Below are 16,692 nucleotides of genomic sequence, written 5' to 3'. Positions count from 1 at the left end.
GGAGCCGTGCGTACCGTGGCAAGGCGCCGCAGACGGCGCGGCTACCCCATGCACTCGTAAATCGGATCCTGTGCAGCATAAACATGGGATCATGCATACCTGATATGGACCGACCCCTATCATGTGCAGCGAGTCCAAGCTCTGCTGCCTAACGACCAACCCGCCAGACTGCAATTCTACCAGTGGTATCTCCAAACGTGAGCTCATGACCTGCAGTTCACAGTGAAGGTGTTGTACTGATAAGGCATGCTTCACAAGAAACGGTATCGTAACGTACCATAATACGCACCTGTAGGCTGATATCGACTCTACATTCTGCACAACATACCGACAATCCTTTCCACGAACAATACGAGACTGGAATAGAAAGGAGAACCGATAGAGGTACTCAAGGTACCCTCCGCCACACACCGTCAGGTGGCTTGCGGAGTATGGATGTAGATGTAGATGTAGAATGGTGCTAGGTATCATTACTTCCTTTGAAACGCCCCCTTTGAAAAATTAAGAATGACTGTGCTGGTAAACTTCTACGTTATTTGATTTTGAAACAGCTGAGCAAAATAACCTATACCTTTCGTGAATCACTTAACTCACAAAAATCTGCGTTACTCGAACTACTGCAATACAGCGAGCGCCAATACTGCCAGCTAAATAACAGATTATAACTACTGAAGGAACTAACGACTGATAGGTATAGTTAGCAAATGAAAGATTTTGATAGAGAACAAACAATGTATTTACCTTAATAGCGTTCAAAAGTCATAGTATATATATAATTTTGTGACATCCAATTAAACAAATTTCCTTTTTTCTGACGGACACACGTCCAGATCGTCCATCTCAAAACTCTGACATCTCTCTCCCCACATCCACCACGGCCGGCGGCTCCCCTCCGCTTGTGTAGTGTTGGGTTGTTGGATGTGAACAGCGCGTAGCTTTGTGCAGTTGGAGACGTTTAACCTTCAGAACCAATTACCTGTGTTGCTGGAGAATGTGCCAGTACATGAACGACTGCAAATGTGATCATGCATAATGGGGCACCAGCCCATTTTCAACTTCGAGTGAGGCGACACCTAACACGAGTCTTCAGGAGCGATGGTTTGGTCAGGGAGGGCCAATACCTTGGCCGGCCCTTTCTCTTGACGTTTAATCCTGTGGATTTTTGGCTTTGGGAACATGTAAAGATCTCGGTTTACGCGGTCCCCATAAATGATGTGGATACACTACGAGAACGTGTGTTCAACGCCTGCGACGCAATCCTTCAGCGACTAGGTGTATTCCAGTGAATGTGTGATACCATGAGACATAGAGTGGAAGGATATATTGCAACGGATGGCAGTCACATCGAGTGCGTGTTGTGAAGAGTAGCACAGAGACATGGTGCTCGTTGACAACAATGGCAGTAGGCCGTAACTCTGAGCAACGAAGTTTCCGACCAATGTTTATAGGAACTTTTTTCCTTCCCTTGTTGCATACTACATCCCCTGTTAATATTGGAACCTGTTTTTCGGAACACGGCTGAACACGTAATGGTATAACTACTACGAGGGGTGGCCAGTAAATAATGAAACTATTTTTTTTTCTGAAAACATTTTGGCGTTATTCGAGGTTCTAATACTCCGTATTGTTTCCCACGTTTTGGCTACAAAATCCTATTTTTCAACATAAACTCCGTTAAATGCGACGGCCTTGCGCCACCTTACTGGGAGGACCTGTATGACCGCATGGTACTATTCTTCTGGTCTACGTAGGAGCCAACGTCTTCCTACTCATTAGCATCCCGCAGAGTGCGAGATCCGGGCTGTAGGATGGTTGAGGAAGATTTGCTCGATCTTGATGCGATGACGACAAACACCTCGCCCAGCGATTCACTGTGCTTTCGTTCACTGTTAGGTCTCTGTAGACATTCTGCAAACGCCTACGAATATCTGTGATGCTCTGGTTTTCCGCCAAAAGAAACTCAATTAACTCTCTGCTTGGAACGCACCTCCGCTACAGAAGCCATTTTGAAGGTTATGTGTAGTGCCGCAACCTATCGGAACTTTATGAAACTATAGGGGCTGAAGGGAGAATATTCCATGTCCCACACCAAATTCCAATTTTTTTCAATCTAAATTCGCCGAGAAAAAAACTGTGTTGCGTTATTTATTGAACGCCCCTCGTATTTTCATATACAATGTGGATATTCTATGTGTGGTCGTGTGTGTGTGTGTGTGTGTGTGTGTGTGTGTGTGTGTGTGTGTGTGTGTGTGTCTGTATGTGAAAGAGAGAGAGAGAGAGAGAGAGAGAGAGAGAGACTAGATATGTCAATTAATTTGTAACGTACCATGAATCAAAGGCTGGCTGAATGGAACATGTCGAAAGGCCACAAATGAAGTATATAAAAAGCTCTTTGTTTTTAATACCGATATGAAGACGTAATTATTTTGTATGGACTTACCTGGTTGAATTTTTCAATGGACAACTGATACAAGTTAAGACAGCATTCACTTCTGTAACTTTGCGCTTCATCTCGTCAAATTCAAAAATTTGATAAACCACTACGATTTTTAAAATAACAAGTATCTTATGAATGTTACAGTTCTTCTTATTTCCGTGGTTGCTAAGAAAAATTGGAGACGAATTCTGCCTCATGCAAGAAACCGTTTTGTGGTTATCTTTTCACCCAGACGTGTTTCTTAGCTGTCACCATACACAAGCGTAACAACAAACATGAGTTCATAATTTATAGAAAAGCTAAAATCACCAGCACCTTCCTTAATAACTAGTCCAATCACCCCCACAACTCATAAAGAGGCTAGTTTCATACGCACACTGAACAAAACACCTATGAATAAACATGACTACACAAAAGAACTGAACACAACGAAACAAACTGCATGGCAGAATGGATATGATTCAAAACAGTAGATAAAGTAAACACTAAAGTACAAAAACAGGCAATACAGAATTAGAAAACATACACACACACACACACACACACACACACACACACACACACACACACACATAGATTAACCACAGCTCACAACAGATCACCAGACAGTAAGCAAGAAGTGACACATAATTTCTTAATAACAAAAATGCCACAGACAGGAAGGGAAATATACTAAAGTGACAAGGATTTAACGAAGAATACAGAACCAACAACACAATACAGAACAGACTTGGGAGAAATACTAACAACACTGACAAATACAGCCAGTCTGATACTTATCGACTAACTTGCAACTGCTGTCAATCTGCATATGTGGATCAAACATGCAGGAATTTTAGAACTAGGTGTACAGAACGCCTTAGAGTACTGAAAAGTAATAGCTCACACTCAACATTTGCAGAGCACCTAACGGCACAGAATAACCACCCAACGAATATAGAAACTGATTTAAAAATTCTTAAAACTACTAAAAGCCTATACCAAAATTAACAATAGAAGAAAACTACCACGTCCAAAAATCAATAGCCCAAGAAAAAAAAGGACTAAATGAATACACATAACTGTGCAGTAAAATCATCTTTGCCACAATAGAAGAACTATATAAATAACCCCCATCCAAAAACTGCATATGATCACCTTCGAAATTTAAATTCCTCTCTCCCAATACTCCCCACCATTCACTCTAGCTGCCTATCCATAACTCTCTCTCTCTCTCTCTCTTTTCGTCTCTGTCTTATACATGAGCTAAGCATCGCAAACGTCATCACCACTTCAAAGCTGCATGCCACATCCCAAACACACTACGAAACAAATGAACACCACACAGCCGTAACAGCGCCTAATAGCGGCGGAAACTGTCCTTGGCAAACAAATATTAGAAAATGCATGTACAACGACAACAGCGAAAGAAATAAGCATGCTCCCTCGATCCGAACAAGGGGAAAAACACCAAAACATCAAAAACTGTAAGTAACATGCTAAATAAACCGATATATAGCGATTCTCAGTAGGAAATGCATAATAAACGAAAAAGAGAAACGTTTTGCTGTTTGCAGATGACAAGCTGTAAAGTATGTAGTAGATGTAAAACTACCAGCATAAACAACCAAAAGCTTCATGTGACATTTGTAAACAAATGTATGAATCCACTTTATTTCAAAATTTATTACGAAACTAAAACCGTGAGACATATCGTAAATGAACAACATAGAATGCCTGAACTTACTGACATGGTCTCAACTCTGTACTATAAGCAAAATAATGTAAAATATTTTGAGAACAGTTGCTTAATTTTCAAATGTAAATATTTTGTACCAAAAGTTTCTTTAGAGGTTAACATGTAACAACAATTTTTCAGAAAGAAAATACACAAGTAAATCCACTGAAGGTAGCAGAAAAAGTGCTAAAACATGTTTGGGTGAAAAAAAGCACAAAACGGTGTCACGCATAAGGTGAAATTTCTCTTCAATTTTAAAATAATTGTTAACGCAGTTTTGGCGATTTGGAATGAGCTTGGTTCCCCCCTTCGCCCCCAAAAAATATTTCTAACATATCTCATTTCATCCACAGTAGGACTCAAAAAAATTAAAAGCGTTTCCCTAATATCGAGATAGTTCTAACAATGCACCTCTTACGTATGATCATAAACAACAATGGTAAAAGGTCATTTTGAAAACTGAAGTTGATCAAAAGTAGGCTTCGAAACTTCATGTTAGATGTCAGGCTCGACATTTAATACTACTGAGCTTGATTATCCTACAATATTACTTTCAGAACTGGGTGAAGACTCAGTACTGAAAGTAATGTTGTAGGATAATCAAGCCTCAGTAGTATGAAATGTAGACTGTGATGTAATGAAGATTTTGAGCACACCAATATCGATGGGTATCGACAATTTCATTTAAGAGTAGAAAAGTTCATATCAAACAATGCTTACTCTTCATGTATAACTATTTGTATTGTATGTGGAAATATGTAAATTTATTTTGACTAAGTTTTTCTAAATATAACTGATTTAATTGAAACAATGTGTTCGCTGTCAGTCATTTAAACTTCCTTGTCTCAACTGTTATCTTTGCCTTGCTTCTTGTTGGCACTTGGCAGAAGTGTGTGATGTGATGGACTCAAGTCATGTTGGATATGTGGCGAAAGGCAGATATGTTTATTTGGAACTGTAGCTCAAAGAAGAAAATGGATGTTAAATTTCGTAAACCTTATATTTGAAGAGCTCAAAATACAAAGAGTTCAAAATGTAGACATTTTACATTATTTCACATTTAGTGATTCATCAAACATTCATAATCCCGGAATCAATATATTTTCTTCATACAAGCAAGACCTGCGGACATTACCATACCCTGAACGGGAGGCAATGAACTTAGAGGCAATCAGCTAAGTAAGAAGCCGTATTTTTTAGTAAAGTGAACATGCACTTCAGTGACACTACCTTTAATGCAATGACGAAAGTCCTTCAGTGGACAAGCCATTGTGTAGACGTTATTGAAGTGATGTGTTATGAGGTGCAACTCATTTAGCAATTAACATAGTTTAAAACTTTCATTTGAAAGCTGATAATGTGGGAGGTATTGTATCTAAATGAAATATAGGCAAAAATTCCTTTAGTGTTATATTCTTTTTGTTATCTTGCATTTGGGAAACAACATGTTTGCTTATAGTTACAATATGTTATTTTTAAAATTCAAATACTGTGTTTTGCGGGGGGAAGAACATCAAATTTTAATTCTCCTTTTTAAAAATAAAGTTGTCAGTACGGCAGCTGTGGCAGCCCCCAGCGTTCCTCATGTTTCGTGTATCGAACTGACCCCTTCGTAACATTTTCTCACGACATTACACTTTACTTTTTCATTACGTGCGGTTAATATATCTGCAGATTCAAACTTTCGCTCCTTACGGGTTTAGGATCCCGCCCTAGAGATCCTGTCTACCGTTTACTTCCATCTTATGGAGCGCCTAAAGTAAGTCTACTTGTAATTGTGCACTCAAGAATTCTAGAATCCCGCTAATGGAGTCTTCGAAACAAATATTGTCTGCATTCTGTTTGTTAAGTAAGATCCAAAACAGTTTTGTGTAAACTGATCAGTTCCACAAAAAATTATTTCTAAGAGTGTAATATGATCTACACAAACGCCTTGGAAATATCACAAAAAATCCCAACTGACGATATGTTATTATTTAAGGCTTGTAACATCTGCTCAATGAACGTAAAAGCAACATTCTCAGTCGAGCAACTTCTCTGGAAATGTGATTGTGATACCCTAAGTAAATTGTTTCAACTTAAATGTGAGATTACTCTTGACCACATTACTTTTTCGAATACTTTGGGAAAAGATGTCAGCAAGGAAAGTGAACAATAATTATTTAAGTTTTTCTAGTCACTTTTCTCATAAAGTATATATACAGTATATATACTGTAACCTGCATGGAAAAATTCCCTGTGCAAGGGATGAATTACATGTGTTACTAAAGGCATTAATTATTAAGTTAGAACACTTTTTCAGAATTCTGTTTGATATTTCAACAACACCATATGTGTCTTTGTGTTTTACAGTTGTTATGATTCTATTAATTTCAATGAAGGATTTGGTGTTACTTCTAGTTGCTTAAAATTGTGTGGAACTCCATTTTTTATATTCGCTTCCTCCTTCAGCTGAACCCTTTAATCCTATTTTTATTGCTACGTTTAAAAATCTAGTAATCCTTTCCACACTACGTAAGAGTGTCCAGATACTTTTGATCAGATAGTGTAGTTCTCGGGGGAAGGGAGGGGAGTGGATATGAGAGACGAGATGTGGGCCTGAGATGGGCAAGGGGGAAAGGACAGACTTGGAGGAGATTTGAAAATGTTGTAAGAGGTCCGAGCAGATGTAATTTCGATGTATTGCTCATGCGCTGCCTGCGATATGCAAGGTATAAGAGAATCGCTGACCAGAGAGCAGTGTTGACTGCAGTAGGTACTGTGTAGCTGTAGCAGTAAGTTGTTGCTAGTCTGCGCTTGTCTGGAGTCTGCTCTGGTCTGGTATAGTGTATCGTGTTGGCTGTGAAAGAATGAATTTTGTTCTGAGGTTACACTAAAATTAGAATCATATTCATGTTTTTATTTATTCAATTTTGTGGGGAGGTTACACTTGGCGACAACCGGCCAGGATCGTATTTCTTTGTGAATCTCTGAGAAGTAGTCATATATCTGCTCTTATTTACTTAAATGTAGTTTGCACCTGGCGCAACGCATTTACTAATTTGTCACTCTTTCTTTCACAGATCATCGGCAGTTTATTGCTCTTTGTTGTAATTGTGTTTGTTCCATTATTTCTTTGTCTTTGTGTCATTTTTGTGCTTAATTTTGATTTGCGAAAAATGCCGCGAAAAACTGTTAACAGTACATCGCGATGTGCAATGAGTGAAATTGCCGACTCGATTAATTTGACCGATAATACTTGCGACACTCAGTGTAATAGCGATAATCCTCCATTTACAGGCAATCAGTGCGTACCGATCACTAGTAATGATTTTAATGGTAATGATGAGCAAACAAATTCAATAGTGTCCTCTGTTAATTCAACGACAACTGATGACGCGGCACGTTCCGATACAATGAACGTTGCCCAGTTTGACACGCCTGATTTGCAAAATTTACGTAACGAACAGATAAATGTTTCTAACGAAAATGAACAGATTTATTCGATTCCGATGTAGCGACCAACAGTGCACATCCGATGGGCAAACCTTTTTGTGAATCAGAGAATGACCAAATGGTTACACAAAACGTGACAAATGCAGACACACCAACACACAACATAGAAAATAGAGCCGCTAATTTTGGCTGGGATCAAGTTATCGCATTATTACTTCAACTCAATGAAAAACACGACAACTATTTCAAACAACTCAGTGAAAAACTAGACAACAATTATAAACAACTTAATGAATCGTGCAAACAACTCAATGAAAAATATGGCAGGTCGATCAAACAATTTAATGAAAGTTTCAAACAGACGAATAAAAGACACGACAATCTTAATGAGCAGAACAAACAACTTAGTGAACAGATTACAGCCGTTACCGTGCAACGCCATTATACTAAAGGACAATTATGTGAGGAAACTAAGACTTGTGCTAGGAACAGTAGTGAAGAAATTAGATCTGTTGCACAAGAATTAAGTAGTAGACGTGTAGCCACAACGAAATTACTTAGAGATGAAATTAGTGTAGTCACTGAACAATGTTCAGAAAACGCAACACAGATACGCGACGAGTTTAAATTAATGTCAGCAGAAGTTTCACGCACTCTGGATACGGAAGTCGATAAGAAATTTGAACAACAGATCAGCCAAATTGACGAACGTACTAAAGTAACAGAAATGAAAAATGTTTCAGTCTCTAACACGTCACAGCATGTGCCAGATTCCGAACATTTGTCACACTCACACAGCCAGTGTAACTTAGGCAATTTACAGAGACCACGCGACTTAGAATCCGAAGAGACACAGACAAACAGATTCTCATGCAATCCTGAACCTGTTCACACATTCAGAGACGATAACGTTGATTATACGCAATTTTTATCTGTAAAAAAATCTAAGGTATTTAAAAATGACAGAACACAGATTCACGCTTTGGACTGGATACGACAATTTGCTTTTGTATTTTCATCAGCTTGGCCTGTAATGCAGAAACTAGAATTGGATTGGATACCACAACTTGCTTTTGAATTTTCACCAGCATTGCCTGTAACGCAGGAACTAAAATTTATTTGCAGCACGTAATAGACCTCAGGGGATTCATTACGCTTCGATGAATATGTGCCGTAGTGTGCACAGGGCCTCGAGCCGTAGTAGTGCTATTCCATCTTTAGTTTTCTGCACTGCTGCCTTCTCTTTTACTATCCTTTTTATCTATCAAAACAGCTCTTCAACTATCGATCTATCTAGGATTAAGGATGTGTAAAGAAAACCTGATATGACAAGTATTACCTAAAAGTGACAGTTTTCATTAGACGCTCCCGAAATGACAGGAACTACCAGCGTAATTTTAATAAGTGAGAAAATTTTAATCAGCAGTATCCTCATAATTATCAGCAACAGCAAAGACAGTTTGGCAACAATAGAGGCTTTTCCCCACAACATCAACAAAACTAGTCGGTTATCATACCTAAGCAACAATGTAGTCTGCAAGGTCAACCAAGCTTTAATGTTTCGCCGCCTACACGTATAGCGTCGGCTACACCAAATAGTAATGCACAGCAACAAGGAAATAACTACGTACAGAAAACACAACATTTCAATTCCTATCGCAACGCGCCGTATATCAATGATTATTATGACAGACGTAAATGTAATGAGCACAATTTTCAGCGTACGTTTAATAACAGTCGGTCTTACCAGCAGCATAATCAACCACAACAACAGGTTATCATGAATGAACCAGACAGTAGGTATCATCCCGAACCTAATACGTCAGGACGAAGTAACAGAACAGTACAAATAGTCGAAATGCCACAGCATCCTCCTGCAAATAACAGCACGTCAGAAAGAATTTAACTAGATACAGTACAGGTTGCATCTTCCTGCAACGCAAGCAATACTTTTGACACAGAGAATTTTGTTCACGAAAATGTTATTACTTTTGACGACATGCGAGACACAATTTTGCATGAAAAACCAGTTATTCAAAAAACCATTTCACACCTTGTCATTTCAGCAGTAATCGATTCTGGATCACCTATGTCAGTTATAAATGACGAAACTTCAACGAATGTAACAAAGAGAATACCTATCCTACGTTACCATTAGGCAAAAACTATAGTAAAAGGAGCAGTATCTGGTAAAGGAGTAGATGTAAAATTACAGACACATTTATCATTTTGTATTGCAGGTCATACATTTCACTCAAATTTTTGGATTGTTCCCTTATTGACAACAGACGTTATTTTAGGTACGAATTTTCTGGTACAACATGACGCAATTATTGACTTTCAAAACTCCTATTTAATGTTAAAGGATGAAAATGTACAACTGGCTTTAGAATTTCAGCACTCTTTATCTGCAGATGAACAAACAATTAATCGTACAGAGGTCATTTCTGCATCACGTAACATAGACTGTCATTCCACATTGTTCACAGATACGTATGTTCACAACTACAACACACCAGACGAAGCCGACTATGACGTTATGCAAATGATTTCTGATAAAGTTAAACAGAGCAGTGCAAATACAGACGACGAACGGACGCAACTACGCAAAATTCTTTTACAGCAAGCTCCAGTTTTTGACAACGTCCCTGGTACTATGTCCGGTTTTATGTATGAATTTCAAGTTAAACAGCACGACACGTTTAAAGCCAAACATTATCCCATTCCGTATATTCACAGAGAACAAGTTAAAAAAGAATTGCAAGCTATGCTTGAACAAGGAATTATTGAACCGGCAGTTAGTCCGTACATAAACCCACTCCATATTGTTAAGAAAAAGGATGGTTCACTTCGCCTCGTACTTGATTCGCGTCACATTAATGACATCATTATTAATGAAACAGATCGCCCACAGACACTAGAAGAACTTCTACAGAAATTTCATTGTACTGCTATTTATTCCACGTTAGATTTGAAATCGGGATTTTGGCAAATTCAGCTCCATCCGAACTGCAGAAAGTACGCAGCTTTTCTCTGTTTTGGTGACTGTTATCAATTTTGTAAATTACCGTTCGGTTTAACTATTTCTTCAGCAGCATTTATTCGCGGATTGAATACTATACTTCCGACAGAATTAAAAGACAGAATCACAACGTATGTAGACGACATTCTTATTGCAGAAGCTAACAGGTCTGAACACAATCTGATTCTTGAACAACTGTTACGGACTTTTCGTGCACAAGGACTCACAGTTAATCTCAGTAAATCGCACTTTGGCAAAACTTCTATAAAATTTCTTGGACACGTAATTTCAGCAGAAGGCATTGCGCCTGACCCGGAAAAACTTCAAGCTTTACGTGACATTACTGTTCCTACGACGAAGAAACAACTACGCAGCTTTTTGGGTTTAATTAACTTTTTTCGTAAATTTATTCATTACTCTGCTTTAGACACCCCTAGATTATGTCAATTGACGGGTAAAAACACTATTTGGTCCTGGGATAGCCAAGCATATTCTGAATTTGTCAATCTGAAACAAGCTTTGTTGAATGCACCACTTTTATCACATACAGATCTTACTAGAAATTTTTCCATTGCCACCGACAGTTCTAACACCGCTTTAGGCGTACACATTTTTCAGGAAATTGAAGAAGATGGTTGTACAGTAATTAAAAACATCGCCTTTGCGAGTCGCATTCTGTCACCTGCTGAACGCAATTATTCTGTTACAGAACTTGAAACATTATGTGTTGTATGGGCATTTACGAGATTTCGGCATTTTCTTTATGGAAGACATACGACCGTTTACACAGATCATAGAGCTATACAGTTTTTACTTTCCGCTAAATTTACACACGACAGATTAAGCAGATGGAAACTTTATTTACAGGAATTTAATTTTACAATTGTTCACATTCCCGGTACACAAAATATTGTAGCAGACGCACTATCCCGTTCTCTCAGCAACAATCAGCAAGACATCGCAACCAACTTCTGCAAAGCAAATTTTAGCTTCATGTATATTCAACAAGTTGCATTTGAAAATTTCATTTCGTCGTCATTACGAGACATAGCACAAGAGCAGAGTAAAGACAACGTATGGAAAGAAATTAAACGCCTTTGGCAAGATAGGATAATGTTACCATTAGAAACCATTACACTGTACGCAATAATATTCTGTTTCGTCGCTCTCACCCGGACAGCAACAATTGGTTACTATGTATTCCTGACGAGCTTGTTAACAAATTAATTTGGTATACTCATTTAAGTTACGCACATTATGGAGCCAGAAAATGTTTTCTTATACTGAGACAGAACTGTTATTTTGCCAATATGGAGAAACGTATTCGACGAGTTTTAGCGTCATGTAAAATTTGCCAGAAAGCTAGGTCAGATACGACTTCACATATTCCTCCGTTACATCCCATTGTACCTGTTAAATTGAGACACATGGCCGCTGTAGACATTTTTGGTCCGATTCCCAAAACTAATAGAAGTTTTTGCTACATCTTTGTCGCTGTTGAACTCACGTCGAAATTTGTTACCTTCACTTCGTTACGCAAAGCTACTGCTAAATCTGTTTCGAATGCATTTGTAAAACATTTTTTATTTCATTTAGGGCATGTACGGAAAGTAATTTCCGACAATAGATCACAGTTTCGATCTGTTATATGGACACGTATGTTACGAGCAAGAAACATTTCTCCGATCTATATATCCAGGTATCGCGCTTCTTCGAACCCTTGTACCGAGCGAGGTGGCGCAGTGGTTAGCACACTGGACTCGCATTCGGAAGGACGACGGTTCAATCCCGCGTCCGGCCATCCTGATTTAGGTTTTCCGTGATTTCCCTATATCACTTCAGGCAAGTGCCGGGATGGTTCCTTTGAAAGGGCACGGCCGATTTCCTTCCCCATCCTTCCCTAACCCGAGCTTGTCCTCCGTCTCTAATGACCTCGTTGTCGATGGGACGTTAAACACTAATCTCCTCCTCCTCCTCCTCGAACCCTTGTGAACGACTAATGAAAGAAATTGGTAAACTATGTAGAATATACTGCCATAAAAAACATATCGATTGGGATACACACATACTGTCATTCCAGGATGTAATTAATTCCATACCAAATGACTCTGCTATGCTATCTCCGACTGTTATACTGAAAAATGTTGAACCACCTAACAAAATTAAAGAATTAGTATCCTTTCCTACATCTCGTCGACTACGACACCATGAAATAATTGACATTGCGCTGAACAACATCAAACGTGCTGCAGAGCGCTGGAGAAGACAGCAAAAACAGGTTTGTACACGCCGTGACTTTCACATTGGACAGAAGATATTAGTACGTACGCACTATTTATCCAACAGAGGAAAGAATAGATGCAGTAAATTTGAGCTTCTATACACAGGTCCATATCGAATTCGCACCATTCCTCACCCCAATGTAGTACACGTCGAAACTCTGAGAACCAGAAAAAGTAAAGGCAATCACCATGTCTCCAATATTAAACCCTTTATTGAATGAACATACTTTATGATTTATCACACTGTAATGCCATTTTCTGATTTTTATATAACCAATGATGCAACTATATTTATGTGACTACTTACTGATGATCATCATTTTTTTTTTTTCTTGGCAAGTGCCCGGCAAGGTAAGGTTAGCAGGCCGCTTTTCTTGTCGTTATACATCAGACCGTGCACATTTTTCCAGATTAACTTACATATTTTTATGACCACTTATGCAATTATATTTATATGACTACTTACTGATGATTATCGTATTTTTTCTTGGCAAGTGCCCGGCAAGGCAAGGTTAGCAGGTCGCTTTTCTTGTCGTTACACATCAGACCATGCACATTTTTCCTGATAAACTTACATATTTTATGACCAATTATGCAATTCTATCTATGTGATCACTTACTGATGATTGTCATATTTTTTCTTCGCAAGGTAAGGTTAGCAGGTCGCTTTTCTTGTCGTTATATATCAGACCGTACACATTTTCTATTTTTCGTGTATGTATGATTGTTTTCCTGTTTTGTTTGTATGCACTACGAAATCTTTAAGATATAACAAACACCAGTTGACTTTGACATTTTGCCTTATGATATCTCAACATCGTGACTATTTTACATTTTTTTTTTTTTTTTTTTTTTGCTACTACATTATGATACTCTGTGTACATTTTTGCACCTGAACACTGTCTATGTTTTTGACATAATACGTTTTCTGTCATGCTATGCTGTATGCTTAATTATATCACTAGAAACAAGTTTTTATTTAATGAGTATATGATTTAAATGCAAGATATTAATCCCTATTCATCATTTTCAGAAAGCAATAACGTGTAAAGGAAATAACTTAAACAAACCACAGTGGATTACTATGAAATGGGAATTTCACCTTCGGAATGAACGAAAGAAAATGTAATACCAAGTCATGAAGAGTAAATGGATCAGAATTAACAAGCATTAACAAGAATATACTATACACATCGTATGACAGCAGAGTTAACTAATTGTTTTTCTTTCAGAATACGAGGCGATTGATGCAGGCTGTCAGACAGAACTACACATCTTAGTTTTAGTGATGAAATATGCTAGAAATAAGAAACACTATACTATGAATAGTTGTGTGAAGTAAATGGTAATATGAATAATGAAGTGTTTATTTTTTGCAGATGATAATAAATATGATGAATAGTTATATGAAGAATATGGTAATATGAGTAATGAAGTTTTTCTTTGCAGGTGATGATAGTAATGAAGTTATGGTAATATGAATAATGAAGCTTTTCTTTGCAGGTGATGATAGTGATGAATTTTATATGGCCACTTAACGCACCACTTTTAAGTTTTTCTTTGCAGATGAGAACAATGATGAAGTTTATATATTTACTGTTAGTTAAGAAATGCTATGTAGTTATTTAAGTATTTGTTGCAGTTCGTTTTGACAGTATGTCTTATATCACATGGTATAATGACTGAATATTTTGGAAAGGATAGCTAGAGTACATACATATTGAGTACACGTTTCATTACCTGTTAATTCGAAGTTCACTACTTTTCAGCATAATATGCGTTTCTTCTTTCAGCTCAATAATCCATTTTGTATTTTTTCTAGGAGAAGCTATTCATGAAATTAATGTGCTATAAGCAGTTAGTTATTAAACCTGTTCTAGTACTTGCATTTTTTTACCCATTTGTGTGTGTCATTCATGAATGTGATCACATATACTCTACTTGTTTCATAATCTTGCTACAGCTGACTCATGACGAATGATGTTACTAATCCTTATTTGCAGCAATAAGTCAAAAGCAAATATTTTCATGCCCCAGCAATTAATTATCGATCCCAACGCAATGCATTGCTAGCACAAAAAAATGTATTACCAGTCCCAAATAATGCTACCAATTTAAGAGAGTTCTGAGAAATACTGAATGATGTTTTCTAACCACAGACCTTGAGTAATAGTTACAGTGTGTTACATTTTAAATATGTCGTATGTCACTTGAATGATGAGTTCTGAGTAATACTGAATGATCTTTTCTAACCACAGACCTTGAGTAATAGTTACAGTGTGTTACATTTTAAATATGTCCTATGTCACTTGAATGATGAGTTCTGAGTAATACTGAATGATGTTTTCTAACCACAGACCTTGAGTAATAGTTACAGTGTGTTACATTTTAAATATGTCCTATGTCACTTGAATGATGAGTTCTGAATAATACTGAATGATGTTTTGTAACAATGTATAAATGCTATGCCAATAATTTCTGTAAATAATATTTTTGTTATTCTCTATAAATGCTATGCCAATAATTAACTCTCATTTTGAATGATGACTTCTGAATAATACTGAATAATGTTTTATAAAACTATATGAATACTTTGTAACTGGCCAATGAATGCCACTGTTTCTTATATTTTAAATTTGTCTTATGTCACTTACATGCTATTATATATGAATACCAGTAGCTTGATGCTACACTCATTAGCTCCTGTTTTGAATGATGACTTATGATGGTTTGTAACTGAAGTGGACTGACAAGGCAGCCAGTCCACAGTGACGGGTAGCCGAAAGAAAGGCACGCGTACACACACACGCCGACGGGCGTCAAGTACTGGAACAGGCTACGTAATTAATGCTATGAAGAAAAGTACGTAGCTGGATTAATACTTATCTTTAATCAATCATTGTGGTACATCGCTCTTGACTATACACAGGAGACTTTAATTACAATCACTGTAAGGCTAATGGCGCCTTGCTAGTTCGTAGCCATTAACTTAGCTGAAGGCTATTCTGTCTCTCGGCTAATGAGAGTGAAAGGCTTCGTACATCTAGTCGCTAGCTAGGTCGTCCGTCCAACTGGGACGAGTGCTTGTTCGTATCACGAGACCTGCCTTGTGGTGGCGCTAGGTCTGCGATCACACAGTGGCGACACGCGGGTCCGACATGTACTAAATGGACCGCGGCCGATTTAAGCTACCACCTAGCAAGTGTGGTGTCTGGCGGTGACACCACATTCCTCCCCCGCAAATCGGCGAACGGTCGTGAGATGAGGCTTCCGCCCGCCGTGGGGAGGACCCCATGTTGACGTATGCGATGAGGTGGGGAGCCTAACAACAGGCGAGGCTGTGCCACCCGCACCCGGCCATTCGGTCCGAGGGGAGCTAGGAAACGCCTGAAAAGCTAGTCCAGGGTGCACGTCAACATGCGGTGTATGCACCCGTAATGAGACAGGAGGGGCCGTAGGGTCAACCTCCATTGCGTCGGGGTACCCGACGCGCGATGACGTCATGTGGTCCGGAGCGGGCAAGAGTTCCATGGCGGAGGACAGCTGGTCACGGGAAGCGATCGGCGGCGCGTGACCCTGGGAGGCGCATGGCGGCTGCAGCGAAGCGTCGAATGCGGGCGGCGCCGGCCGGAGTACCGGCGGCTGCGGCGGCGGCGGCGGCGGCGGCGGCGGCTGCTGCGGCGGCGCGTCGCCATGGGGCAAAATGGAAGGCATCGTCGGTAACACCTGGGGATGAGGCGAGCCAGTAGATGGGTCCCCAGGGCGCTGACCGGACGGCACCGTCGCTGAAAGCAGACGG

The sequence above is a fragment of the Schistocerca serialis genome, chromosome 3 (genome assembly GCF_023864345.2).
Source record: "Schistocerca serialis cubense isolate TAMUIC-IGC-003099 chromosome 3, iqSchSeri2.2, whole genome shotgun sequence".
Lineage (NCBI taxonomy): Eukaryota > Metazoa > Arthropoda > Insecta > Orthoptera > Acrididae > Schistocerca > Schistocerca serialis.
Note: the sequence above shows the minus strand (reverse complement) of the source record.